General features: G+C 37.9%; 1 protein-coding gene across 1 annotated transcript in view; it reads left to right on the forward strand.

Moving 5' to 3' along the window:
- Window positions 1-12,906, forward strand: part of Glt (Glutactin) — a 96,134-nt gene that overhangs the window by 52,736 nt on the left and 30,492 nt on the right. The window lies entirely within an intron of this gene.

Genomic DNA, 12,906 nt, shown 5'->3' on the forward strand with positions numbered 1-12,906 from the left:
TTTGAAAAAGCAGAATTTTAGAAAGCAGAATTTTAAAAAAGCAGAATTTTGTTCAAGCAGAATGTTTTTGCAATTTACAGAATTTTGTCACCCAGAATTTTTTAATACAGAATAATGACACGCTCCCGATGGTATTCACCCTAAATTTTTTAAGTGCTTACTCCCTAAAATATTGCCATTCGTCACCTTTGCCTTAAATACCATTCTGACTACGTCAACTTTTCCTCCATGTTGGAAGGTGGCTAAGGTTATTCCAATTAAAATAAAAAAAATGGTGAATATAGGCCCATAGCAATGCTGCCATTTTTGTCTAAGGTCCTTGAACGCAAAATGCATGTTCAAATAAACTCCTTTTTGAGTCACAATTCTCTTATTAATATGACACAATCCGGCTTTAGAACGAATCGCAGCTGTACAACTGCTCTAATCAAGGTATCGGACGATATTAGAGCGAACATTAACAACAACCATGTTACTTTTTTAACGCTGGATCATTCAAAAGCATTCGACACGGTTTTCGCCCTCCATGAAGCTCAAAAATCTGTTCAACTTCTCACCGCCAGCATTATGTTTATTGCTTTCATATCTCAGCGATCGATCCCAAGCTGTATGTGCCGGCAGCACGTTGTCTAATTATTTACTCATAAAAAAGGGGGTTCCACAAGGTTCGATTCTTGGTCCACTCCTGTTTGTGTTATATGTCAATGACCTCCAAAGCGTGTTAAAATACTGTGATGTTCATATCTATGCTGACGATGTCCAATTATATGTCAACTGTCCTGTGGTCTCCGTCAACAACTGTATCAGTAAACTCAACTATGATCTTGAAAGTGTAAACAAGTGGGCATGTGATAATGGGTTACTTTTAAACCCAAACAAATCCCAATGCATCGTAATTTATAAGAAGATTCTTGCCCTTGACGGCTATGATAATGTAATCCTAAACAACTCAGTTGTAAAATTTGTTGATACTGTAAAAAGCTTGGAGTAATCTTCAATCGAACTTTGACTTGGAATAACCACATATTTAATGCAATAGGCAAGACCTACGGCGTGCTTCGTTCTCTTTGGAACACTCAACACTTTACCCCAGTGGAAATTCGACTGCTGTTAGCGAAAACATTTCTATTACCAACCCTGTTTTATGGATTTGAATTGTATGCCTGTTGTGACAGCCTGTGCCGTGGTAAACTGAATGCCTTATACAACAATATCGCTAGATATGTATATGGTGTTAAACGTCGTGAACACATATCCGCTTCTGCCATACAATTATCTTCCATAACGTTAGATAACCTTCTTAAATTAAAATGTCTGACACTTCTACACAGGGTCATTGTATCCGAAGAGCCTAAATACCTTAGGGAACGCCTTCAATTCATTAAATCCCCGCGATCGCGAATCTTGCTCAATATGAACTTCAGCAACCTAACAACTGAACGCCAATTTTTCGTTTTTGCTGTCCGCCTCTGGAAAACACTACCTGTCCGACTTAAAACTATTCAGAACCCACTGCGTTTCAAAAACGAGCTGCTACATTACTTCGCACAATAACTGACATACATGTATATGGCCTTTTAGCTCCAACCAATCGTTTTCCTCTTCCTCCTGTTTTCTTTACCCAAGAACTTTTTATGCCTAGACTCACACATCTACCATTCGGCTCCCATACTCTAATCTTATTGCTACGTGTTACTGCAACTTTAATTGAATATAGTAATTAGGTTAAGCTTGATTTAAGATCAAACACTGTAAAGTAACTTATGGTTGTGTGTTTGCTTGATAAATAAATATGTGCCGACAACACATCGGAAATCGAGATACACAGCTGAATACATACTTGACGTGTAAACCTTTATTTTGACATCCTTAAACTTGTCTCTAAACCTACATATTATGAGGTGTACACGTCTCTCAAAAATTAAGGCCAAAGGCCATAAAAATCAACTCTGAAAAGTTTATTTATACGTTGAATCGTTTTCGAGATACATATGTGGCAGTGATTGCGCGGTGATTCACTATTTTTACTTGGATAACTCAAATAGTTACCTTGTTTCATAAAGGGTCAGATATAAGCATTTCTGCTATACATTGTTTTTAAAAAAATTTCATAGTTTGCAAAAAATTTCGAATTCAAAGAGTGGAATAATATCTGAACGGGTGAAGATATTTAAACATTTTTGTTTTGAATAAATCGTTCAACTCTATACTTTAAGCACAAGATTTAAAATTTTTGGTAGAGATACTATTATACTGGATTTAACAGATTTTTATCGAAATTTGCGAAAAAATATTCATGGTCTCAATCTTTCCCAAAAATTAAACATTGATCCTCTTATCTTTTTTACATTGATTTAAAAAATAAAAGTTTGTTAACCTATTATGTTATAAAAATAATAAGAGATTTTCCAATGGCACTTAGAACAATTTCACATATCCGTAAAAAAAATTTAATTTTGTTGGCTTCAAAAGAAAAAGTGCAGTATTTCCATCGAAAAAAGTTTAAACGGAAATATATGTATGTATGTATATGAAATTGATCTACATAGGTGGCTTTGGAAAATGTTTTGTTCTTTCTTTAGCATAAGAGGCTCCTAATTTTTATTGTTTTAAATCAAATTAAAAAAAAAATTTTTCATAAGATAAGCAACGTTAAATTTTTGGGAAAGTTTGGGGCCATGCTAACTTTTTATCTACCAAAAATTTAAACGCTTGTGTATAGAGTTCAAAGATTTATTCAAAACAAAAAGGTTAAAATATCTTTATCCGTTCAGATGTTATTCGACTCTTTGAATTCGAAATTTTTTGCAAAGTATGAAATTTTTTTAAAAACAAAGAATCGAAAATGCTAATTTTGACCCTCTATGAAACAAGTTTACTGTTTGAGTTATTCAAGGAAAAGTGGTCCGCTTCAAAAATGATGTCCTCATATTGACACACCGTCCACTCACTGTCCTATAACTCGAAAGCGATTTAATGTATTTTTGTTTGGAATGTACCTTAATTAACATTTTTCTGGTCGCATTTATAGTGCTATAATCACAAAAATTTTGTAGGCTGTCTTTTTTTGATTTCGAATTCAAAACTAATTGTACCAGCAATATAGGAGCATTATATATACATATGTACATAATTAAACAATTTAGTTCATGCTGAATAACTTTAAGGTCTGAAGAACTTCTTACCTCCTTGAAATTTTTTAAATCATCCGCATATAAAGGATGGCCACAGATTTTGAAATATGAACTACCAACGTTAATGAAAATTAAGAACAACAGAGGTCCTAGTATGCTCTTGGGAAACCCCGAGAACGATGTGTAGAGACATGATCTAACATTATTTACTTAACGAAATTAATCCTATTAGCTAGATAGAACCTAACCTAAACTAGAAACTGATTATGAAGTCCAATTGAGTGAAGCTTGATAAGCAATAAATTATGGCTAGCCTTATCGAATGCTTTTGAGATGTCGGTATAAATAGCATCTACATGAAATCTCCTACGAAAAGACGAGATGCAGTAGTTTGGGGAAACAAACAGGTCGCTTTGGTACGAAACCATATTGCGAAGAACAAATTGATCGCAAATGAAATTTTACTACTAACAATCTGCTCAAAGAACTGAGTGAAATTTGGAAGCTTGGAAATCGGACGAAGGTCAGAAATGTCCCATTTATCCTCAGATTTAAAAAAGGACCTGACAAAAGCCGCCTTCCAAATATAAAGAAAGACACCTTGTTTGAGCGAGAGTTGGACAACAATAGTAACGGTTTAGAAATCCAAACAACGCATTGCTTAAGAAAAAATTATGAGAGTCTGTGTCTGAAACAAAGTTTGATTTTAAGAAATCAGCAAACAAGTTTGCAGTTGCAGCTGAAGACCTAGTGACCAAACCATTACACCGCGTTACACACATTCCGTCCTATGAACCAAATATACTTTTTCGGAAAGGGGAGAAAAAATAAAAATAACGTGTATCGGCGATTTTCATGTACACGGCAGAATTTTTTTTTATCTATAAAGTAGAAAGCACGTAGTGTTTATACTTTATATATAAAAAAAAAATAAATCTGAGGTGTATGTACATGAAAATCGCCGATACACGCGTAAAATTTATTTCGCAGGATTTTGAGCTTAATCAATCTTCTGTTGTATCACGGCAACTTAAACGGTTTTTCGCGAAATCGTGAAATCTGCCTAATTGAGATTTCAGATATTTTATCTCTGAAGAAAACGAAAAAATCCTCAAGGCTACGATCAATAAATAAGATTCTCAATCTACGGTCTATTTATATTAGAAAAATCATAATGATCGAATTAAAAATACAAAGCCTTGTCTTTTGGAAAATGAGAAAATTCATAAAATTCTAGTTCCAAGATGATGAATCACCTATATTATTTGAAGCAGATAGCCAATATTTGATGAAAGATTCCATTATGAAATTTAGGTGGGAGAGGAATGTGAGCAGGAGTGGGTGTGGGTCGGGAGTTTCAGGAAGAAATTAAAGATAGGAATAAGAAGGATAAATGGAAGGAAAAGTAGATGAGGTATAAACGAAACAAAAACGTAGGCTACCCAATTTTCCTGCAGGACAACGTTTGTCGGGTATGCTAGTAATATATAAAAACTTTCGTTATTAATATTAGAGAAAAATTAGAAAGTTTACAAACGGCGATCGTTATTAGGACATGTTTTTGAAGTTCACTTTTCATCAGGTAGCTTTTCGGGAGCTGAGTATTGAACCCGAAATCTCCAACACTCATACTTATATATTTAGCACTGCTAAAAATCAAATGTTACTAAGCTCTTAAAAGCGCGTCTATAAGTATTCCACACAATTAGGATTAACAAGAAAAGAAGGCTCACCTCGGGTGCAACCGAACATTACATACTCAGCTGACTCTAGAATGCGTTTGTACAATATGGGTATCAAACGAAAGGTGTTAATGAGTATTTTAAAAGGGAGTGGGCCTTAGTTCCATGGGTGGACGCCTTTTCGAGATATTGTTATAAAGGTGGACCAGGGTTGACTGTAGAATAGGTTTGTACAATACGGGTATCAAACGAAAGGTGATAATGAGTATTTTAAAATGGAGTGTGCCTTAGTTCTATAGGTGGACGCCTTTTCCAGATATCGCCATAAAGGTGGACCAGGGGTGACTCTATAATGTGTTTGTACGATATGGGTATCGAATTAAAGGTATTAATGAGGGTTTTAAAATGGAGTGGTGGTAGTTGTATATATGAAGGCGTTTTCCAGATATCGACCAAAATGTTGACCAGGGTGACCCAGAACATCATCTGTCGGGTACCTCTAATTTATTTATATACGTAATACCACGAACAGTATGCCTGCCATGATTCTAAGGGCTTTTGATTTCGCCCTGCATAACTTTTTCATTCTTCTACTTAATATGGTAGGTGTCACACTCAAAGGTTTTTTCTTAAGTTATATTTTGCGTCAATAAACCAATCCAATTACCATGTTTCATCCCTTTTTTCGTATTTGGTATAGAATTATAGCATTTTTTATAATTTTCGAAATCGAAAAAGTGTCCATGGTCATAGTCGGATTTCGGCCATTTTTATACCAATACAAAGTGAGCTCAGATAAGTACGTGAACTGAGTTTAGTAAAGATATATCGGTTTTTACTCAAGTTATCGTGTTAACGGCCGAGCGGAAGGACAGACGGTCGACTGTGTATAAAAACTGGGCGCGGGTTTAACCGATTCCGCCCTTTTTCACAGAAAACAGTTATCGTCCTAAAATCTAAGCCCCTACCAAATTTCACAAGGATTGGTAAATTTTTGTTCGACTTATGGCATTAAAAGTATCCTAGACGAATTAAATGAAAAAGGGCGGAGCCACGCCCATTTTGAAATTTTCTTTTATTTTTGTATTTTGTTGCACCATATAATTATTGCAGTTGAATGTTGACATAATGTACTTATATACTGTAAAGATATTAAATTTTTTGTTAAAATTTGACTTAAAAAAAATTTTTTTTTTAAGTAGGCGTGGTCGTTCTCCGATTTTGCTAATTTTTATTAAGCATACATATGGTAATAGGAGTAACGTTCCTGCCAAATTTCATCATGATATCTTCAACGACTGCCAAATGACAGCTTGCAAAACTTTTAAATTACCTTCTTTTAAAAGTGGGCGGTGCCACGCCCATTGCTCAAAATTTTACTAATTTTCTATTCTGCGTCATAAGTTCAACTCATCTACCAAGGTCCATCGCTTTGTCCGTTTTTGGTAATGAATTATCGCACTTTTTGTGTTTTTGGAAATTTTCGATATCGAAAAAGTGGGCGTGGTTATATTCCGATTTCGTTCATCTTCAATAGCGATCTGAGATGAGTGCCCAGGAAGCTACGTACCAAATTTCATCAAGATACCTCAAAATTTACTCAAGTTATCGTGTTAACGGACGGACGGACGGACATGGCTCGGACGGACGGACATGGCTCAATCAAATTTTTTTTCGATACTGATGATTTTGATATATGGAAGTCTATATCTATCTCGATTCCTTAATATCTGTACAACCAACCGTTATCCAATCAAAGTTATTATACTCTGTGAGCTCTGCTCAACTGAGTATAAACACATATAGAATTAGTATGTACCTAATGGTGTATAAAGGAATGCAACAAAAAGGCAATACCTGGAGACCAATTGCAAAACGAGCAGCAGGGCATTCATATGGCTAAGTGTATACAGACATCTGCCTTTACACTAGTATATATATTGAATGTTGCAGACTTCGAGTTCAATACTCAGGTTTCGAGATGCTAGCTGATGAAGAAATGAAATTCAGAAACATGTCCTAGTAACCATCGCCGCTTGTAAACTTTGTAATTTTTCTCTAGTATCACTGAAAACAACTGTCTAAAGCACTATGAGCATGCCCCGCTAATTAAATACAGATAACAAAAACTTTCTTTAAATTGAACTTAATCCTAACGATACATAACGTACTTTAATCTAAGAAATAAATGGTATACATATGTATGTATGTATATTAGAAACTAAAAGAGATATTTTTACGCGCCCGATCAGAAAAACTAATGAAAACGATTATATAGAGCCCATAACCAAGAGCGCTCCGAAACCGGTTCGCTGGGAGAAAAGTGACACATATTTCGTAAATACAAAATGCTATGAGTTCAATTATTAAAATTCATCAAGAAGGCGTAGAAAATAAATGTTTTTATTAGCAATCTACTGGTTTCACATCCAATATGACACAATTTCTTAGTTTCCTGCTAAAGTAATGAAATGTTGTTTTTCTTATCAGTGATTAGTTATCACCTTCACATAAGAAACTTCTTTAAATAAGCATTTGATTCAGTGATGACCTCTTAACTCGACACAAATCTGATTTCGAACGTAGCCTTTAATGGACAAAGTGCCGCGATGAAACAAAATTTCAAATGAACTTGTTTACAACTTGCATCGGCTCACGCATTAAAAGAGATAAATCTTATTGTGGTATATAACTCACGAAGCTGATAAAAATCTGTTTAAAGCTGACTCTACAAAGATCAGCAGTCACTAAGAAACGATGCAGAATAGTTAGAGGGATGCTTTAGTCGTAATGTTGTAAATTGCAAGAAAACTCTAGAATGAAGATATACAGCCCGATTCTAAACGAAAATTCCGTGCGAGTTTTTTCCCTTCTCCCATTCCTCGTATTCTAAATAAAAATTCCTTGTATGTTTTTTCACTTCTCCCTTTCCTCCTATTCTGAACAATGTTCGAAAAAGCGGAAACCGGTTATGGGAGAAAAGTATGTATTATGAATGTGAGGGAGAGGGAGATTTCTCTGCAATTTCGTAGGAGTTTTTTTCACTAGCTAAATTAAAGGGAATGCATCAAAATAGTTAAAGGAAATTCGTTCTTTTAAAAAAGAACACTTATTTGTACAAATTTGTGCTAAAATATGTATTTACATTCTACCACAATATTCTCACTGTTAATACAACAACAACAACCACAATATTCTTTATTTTAAGTCGAAAAGTATATCATAAGCAATGGAAGAGCTCTTCGTATATTTGATGCATCCATCCAGAAATTGCGCAAGGATTTTTTAAGAAGTCTTAAATAGATTTTGGCATATGGCGAAAGGCGAACTCAACTCGACTTGGCCGCCAGAAAATTGCTTTGCAGAATGAATGCATGCTCCGGCATATCCCGCCGTCTTCATCTTCTTATGCTCCTCTGTTGATGTTGCTGTGGCACCAATTCATTACTTATTCCAGTGAATACCACATGAATTTCAAACAAATTCGCAACAATAATTAAACTTTTCAATGTTTTAAACAAAATAAGAAATGCGCAACGAAATTTCAAGTGACAAAACAGCTGACTTCGAAAATTCGAAATTCCTATTCCCCAATTATTCTTCTCCCTAGGAGAAAAGAATTGGAGGAATTTTTCCACGGGAATAAAAAAATCCGCGAGAACAAAATTCCGCGAGAATATTTAGAATTGGTCTGATAATATACATATGTAACTACTATCGTGTCAACAATGAGTAACGTGTCAAAATGCCAATGGAATTAACGTCGATTGACACTAACCCAATTATGCCGACGGGGTTACTACTACTAGTCCGGTAATAATAATTATAATCACTTGCATTTAATTTCTATAAAAAAAATAAAAAAAAACTACCTAAAATAAGGAAAATATTTCCTAAAAAATTTTCTTCGAATTGAAAGTTTCTATGGATTCAGAAAAAAGTTCTATTTATATATAAAATTTTCATTAGTTTGAAGAAACAGGGCAATAACGGATGGAAATCGAATTTCAGTCAAACGTTGAATATTAATTTATCCAACCAGTTGTATAAATTATAACGCGTTACGCCTACGGACTTAAAAGGTATGACCATATCAGCGCAATTCTAGGGTGCACATCGCCTTGACGCTAGAAATTGTACACTTATGTATAATAGAATAGAATATAAAACTCCGGAATACTTTAACGAAAAATTAAAGCTAACAAGATCCAAAAGGCATCATAGCCTGATAATCCATATATATGTAGTGACTACCCAAATCCAACCCTGCCGCAATATGAGGCAACATCATAGAACAGCTCAGTTTTAGCAACTACAGCCAACGCCAGTAATACTTTGAATTTCAACGCATATATAATTTGGGACTTTCCCTTTTAAGATAAGACATTGTTCTTTTTAGTTTTAGTTTTATTTGAGTTAATAAATATATAATAATAAACATAATATTCTATAAGTGGTGACCCCGAGGACACCAGAATAGTACAACCAAGCATTGCTGAGGCATTTTCCACATCATGGCCAACGAGAACGAAGAAACATTTCACGAGCTCCATTTCAAGTGGCACGGTTGGCAGTAAAACCGTCGCCGTTTTGGAAACCAGATCCGCGTTTATGGTTTGCGCAGGTGGAGGCTCAATTTGCACGAGCGGGAATTACTACAGACGATACCAAATATTTTACGGTCGTTGCCGAAATCGATTCAGCTGTACTGGCACATTCCAGCGACATTATTTCCTCGCCACCCACTGCAAACAAGTACGACACATTGAAAGAGCGATTGATCGAAAGAATTTAGCGAATCAAAAGAAAACAAGTTCAGGCGTTTATGCAAGTTGGGCGAATCGGGCCAGAGGAAGCCTACAGTTTTGTTACGAGAGATGAAAGACCTGGCGAATCAGCAGCTAGGTAAAGAATTGTTGAAATCTTTATGGCTGTGACGACTGCCCCTCCATGTGCAGCAAATTTTAGTAACGATGGAGGGTGAAGTAGAAGAGTTGCAAAAAAAGCTGATAACATAGTGGCAATTCCAACTATGAGTGGTAGCGTCGATGCTATTTGCAACCCAAGTGACGATGTAACAGCAGCCATTTCAGAGTTGGTGGATAGGCTAGATCGTTTACAGAAGCGGGAGGTAACGTATAAACAGCAACGAATCGGAGCGCCTCGGCAACAAGCACGACCGACCAGCTTACGCAATGAGGACACACGGGATACAAACCGCGATATCTGTTGGTATCATCATATTTTCGGCAAGAACGCAACACGTTGTCGACCACCATGCGCTTTCACACCAAAGCTTTCGGAAAACTAGTCAGCCCTCCGTACAAAGCGGCTATGTCGGAGGAGGATATGAACTCCAGCCGCCTTTACATTCGAGACAGAATGTCCTCAATGAAATTTCTCATCGACACGGGCGCCGAAAATTTGGTTGTACCCAAACGTCACGGTGAGAGAATGCAACCAAACGCAATGAAACTGGTTGCTGCGAACAATACTACAATTAATCATTTGGCAAACGACAGATAACCTATCGGCCTACGACGGCCATTTAAGTGTTGTTTCATAATCGCCGACGTTGCGCATCCTATAATAGGTGCGGATTTCCTAAGACCCTACGACGTGTTGGTGGATTTAAAAAACAAAGCTATCATCGATCAAGCAACGCATACTCGGACGCTTTGCCAAATAATACTGCCGCCACGTGGCGGCCACCGTGGTGTGATGGTAGCGTGCTCCGCCTACCACACCGTATGCCCTGGGTTCACACCCCGGGCAAAGCAACATCAAAATTTTAGAAATAAGGTTTTTCAATTAGAAGAACATTTTTCTAAGCGGGGTCGCCCCTCGGCAGTGGTTGGCAAGCGCTCCGGGTGTATTTCTGCCATGAAAAGCTCTCAGTGAAAACCCATCTGCCTTGCAGATGCCGTTCGGAGTAGGCATAAAACATGTAGGTCCCGTCCGGCCAATTTGTAGGGAAAAGCAAGAGGAGCACGACGCAAATTGGAAGAGAAGCTCGGCCTTAGATCTCTTCGGAGGTTATCGCGCCTTACATTTATTTATTTACATAGTGTACTCTCTTTAAAGGGAGCTAATCCCTATCATGCGATGTTATCACGTTATCCTGATCGTACTAATGACTTGCCCAAGGCTAACAGACCCACGACAGCAGTCCAACACCATATAGACAGGAGGGGCACCGGTAGCGCAAAGGGTGCGACGACTTTCTCCTGAAAAACTAGGATATGCGAAGAAAGAGTTTGAGTACCTAATCGAACGCGGAATTTGTCAGCGCTCAAGTAGTCAATGGGTGAGCCCGTTGCACATGGTGCAGAAATCACACGGACCGTGGCGGCCTTGCGGCGATTATAGGAGATTGAACGCGAAAACAGTGCCAGATAGCTATCCAATTCGGACTTAAGTGGTGAATTGTTCGGAAAAAATTTTTTTCGGTAATAGATTGCAAGAAGGCATACCACCAATCCCAGTGCACCCGGCAGACGTGCCAAAGACAGCTATTCTAACGCCGTTCGGAGTATTTGATTTAAATATATGACTTTCGAGTTAAGGAATGCTGCCCAAACGTTCCAACGCTACATTGACGGAACAGTAAAAGGTTTATCTTTTGTATTTCCATACCTAGATGATGTACTCGTAGCTTCCACTTCGCCAGAGGAACATGCGGAGCATCTCAAACAGCTTTTTGATCGTTACCGCGAGAGGGGGTTAGTTATCAACGGCGAAAAATGTCAACTAGGTTTAGAAAAAGTGGAGTTTTTAGGACACTTGGTCTCGGCGGATCCCCATTAAAGGTGCCAGAATAGCTTTAATGACCTACGCCTCCGACGTCGCAGTCGGTGCCGTACTTCAGCAATTAGTTAAGGGTAAGTGGATGCAATTAGGTTTTTTCTCACAAAAGTTTACCCCAACAGAACAACGCTATAGCGCATACGATCGTGAACTAACAGCAATTTACAAGGCAATACGGCATTTCCATTATCATTTAGAGGGAACAGCTTTCATATTTTCACGGATCACAAACCGTTGGCACATGCATTGGAACAGAAGTGGGAGAAACTTTCACCACGGCAGACACGACAGCTTAATTTCATTAGTCAGTTTTCTTCGGACATACGACACATCAGCGGCGCGGATAATATTGTAGCCGATATGCTCTCAAGGGTCGAGACCTTTTGGCTACCGACGCCAGTAGATATACAACAATTGCATGACGAGCAAACAAAATGTAACGAACTTTAAGGATTACGAACAAACCTCGTTGCAGTTAGTGCAACACCGACATCAACAATCGGCCATCGTAATAATTTGTGATAAATCAACCGGCACACTGCGACTATACGTGCCAAAAGTGTTACGACTAGAGATATTTAATGCTTGTCACGGTTTGGCCCACCCAGGGGCGAAACCAACTATTAAATTGATAACGAAAAGCTATGTATGGAAGAGAAAGGGTTCAGACATACGCAGTTGGGTACGCAGTTGCCCAGCGTGTCAACGATGCAAAATCTCACGGCACACGAAAGCAGAGCTAGAGCAATTCGCAGTTCCAAAACGAAGATTTGAGCATGTCAACGTGGACATAGTTGGACCCTTCACTCCGTCAAGAAGTTTCACATACTGTCTCACATGTGTGAATCGGTTTTCAAGGTGGTTGGAAGTGATTCCTTTGGCGGACATGACAGCGGAGACGGTTGCCAGAGAGTTTCTCAATGGCTGGATAAGCCGGTTCGGTACACCGAAGTTTATTACCACAGACCAGGGACGTCAATTTGAATGCGCTTTGTTTAGGGAGTTGACCAAACTTTTAGGAGTCAAACATATACATACCACCAGCTACCATCCACAAGCAAACGGTATGGTGGAAAGATGGCGCCGAGCTGTAAAGGCAGCCCTTAGATGTCATGCAGCGGATGCAAACTGGGTGGCAGTCCTGCCTCTCGTCCTTCTGGGGTTAAGAACATCTGTTAAGGAAGACTTGGGAGTATCTGTGGCAGAGATGATTTATGGCCAACCTATTCGGCTTCCTAGTGACATAATGAACTCGAAGGAGGAGGGTCCCGTGGACCAAAATA

This window comes from Eurosta solidaginis, chromosome 5, assembly GCF_040869045.1.
Source record: "Eurosta solidaginis isolate ZX-2024a chromosome 5, ASM4086904v1, whole genome shotgun sequence".
Lineage (NCBI taxonomy): Eukaryota > Metazoa > Arthropoda > Insecta > Diptera > Tephritidae > Eurosta > Eurosta solidaginis.